Raw genomic sequence first — 2,500 nt, 5'->3', positions numbered from 1 at the left:
CACCTCCGAATCCACCGCCTCCGTGTCCTCCACCTCCACTACCTCCGCCAAATCCACCACCTCCACCACCGCCTCCTCCACTGCCGCTGCCATATCGACCTCTACCTCCGGCCGCTACCATCGACATAAGTGTCATCGTGACGGCCAATATAACCTGAAAACACGAACGAGTTCAATACTGTTGCAAAATATCTACAGAGAAACAGCTAGCCAGATTAGTAGAGTATTGAACAGAGAGAATATCAGCAAACATAATACAAATTAACTGGTATAAAAGCTTCGGTATTTTCCCATTCTCTCTATCTTACATAAATAGCTCGCTGTTTTCCCAAATTAAATCACCCGTCTCAGTTATCCAACATAACACAAACACATCTTTAAGAAACCAAGAAAGCCATATTCGTGTCTTACCACTTGACGCTGAAGTATCATGCTTGCAGTGAATTTATCTTCCTTTGTTGCAGATGGGATATTCTCAAGTGTAACGCTGTCGACGTCGGCCAAGTATTTAAGCTTCATGATTTGGCCTTCAGTAAGGCACTGGAGGTGCCAACTTCTTTTGTTCTTTGGATGAATGAGCGAACTATCACTTCCGGAAATTAAGGAGATTAGATAAATTTTTATTTCTCTAAAACAACTTTTATTACGTCGTAACACCCTCGTCGATAATTCGGTAACAAAAAAGGAACAAATTTTACAATAATATTCTATGTGATTATAGTATGATTAGTTGACCGTAACGCGTCCCTTTTTGTATTTCATCCTATTGAACTTTTTCTTAACATTCAGGAAGAACATAGATATCACTCTAATGAATGAGGACTGAATACACGCAGATGTATTTACGTGATATGTGTACATTTTTTTTCTACACAACTGCACAGTAATCATAATGCTATTATTATATGAAGTCCTTAACTTATCTGCACCTTATAAACATAAAGGCGAAATACTTGGAATATGTTACTGGAGCATACATATATACATTGCACACACGCACATGCTCACACACACACGCATATCTCATTTGAGGATGGGTATAAATATAAGTATACATATATAAACCAATGATGTGTCTGTATATAAAATACATGTATATACATATATATTCATATTTCCATGCAAGTATATATAAATGTATACATATATATACACATATGCACACAAACACATATTTTTGTGTGTGTGCGTGTATGCATATGTATATATACATATACATATATACATATACATATGTGTATACATATGCATATATGTTTATATATACAAAATCTAATTAAATATCTATGAATTTATGTACAATTTAATTTAACACTTAAAAAGGAAAATTACTAATATAAATAAATGAAAATCAACGAGTCACTATTTGTCGAATGTTTAAGCTTCACACTCGCCCCGAAATGATTAGAAATGCTTCAAATCACACTCATGTGATGATATTCATTCTTATTCATAAATTTTCTACATTCGATCATATGAACACTGTTTAACAGTAATCGTAAAAACACTAGAAAAAAAAAAAAAAAAAAAAAAAAAAAAAAAAAAATATATATATATATATATATATATATATATATATATATATTGATACCATATCGGCAAATAGCTGAGCGAGTGGGTGTTTGTGTGTTTGTTGGAGTTAGCTATTACTCTTCTACGAGAAGCATTTATTTATCTATATTTACTTTCTTAAATTACTTTTGGCTTACGATTCTTTGCTTTGATGTCGGTATATCAATCGTTTGTCTCTATTGTTTTTAAATATAACTCTTTCCCGCCTTTTCATTCTTTCTCTTTCATTTTTAACTGTATAGGTTTCCATTCTACTTCTTTTTCGTCCCCAATTATGATTCTTTAAGTGTCTCAATGGATATCAATTAGGGTCAGTGATCTTTCGCTTTTCTTTTTGTTATGAGATATCGTTTTATAAAATGTCTTTATTTTGCTTCATATGGGCTTTATACCTTAAACCAGAGTATCTTACTAATCTTTGGCGGATTTTGATTATCAACTTACACTTTAGGCACATGAAATGTGTTTTCTCTCAGGATAAAATTTGCTTGTTAGGAAAAAAAAAGAAAAAAAAAGAAAAAAAAAAGTTTAACTACATTTTACTTTAATGCTTCTAGGGGTAAATCTTTACTTTTTCGCTTTATCCTCCTTATCCAGTGCTGCCTCCGCTTCTCCCTCCAAATCCGCCTCTGTTTCCACCTCCATGACTACCCCCAAAACTGCCTCCATTCCTCCACTAAAACCACCTCTGCTTCCACCTCCGTAGCCGTTTCTTTCTTTCTTTATATATATGTATATATATAAATATATTCCTTCTATTTCCTTCTAGTCTCCATTCGTGAATCTTTAAGCGTCTCAGTGCTTTGCTTATGTTGGTGGGGTGTAGGTTTATTAATTAATTTTCTTCATTTCTTTATTTGGGCTTCTTACTTTCACTCAGGTTTTCTGAAAAGAATTTGGGGAGCTTTGATTATCAACTTATTATTTT

Source organism: Penaeus chinensis, chromosome 29 (genome assembly GCF_019202785.1).
Source record: "Penaeus chinensis breed Huanghai No. 1 chromosome 29, ASM1920278v2, whole genome shotgun sequence".
Classification (NCBI taxonomy): Eukaryota; Metazoa; Arthropoda; class Malacostraca; order Decapoda; family Penaeidae; genus Penaeus; species Penaeus chinensis.
Note: the sequence above shows the minus strand (reverse complement) of the source record.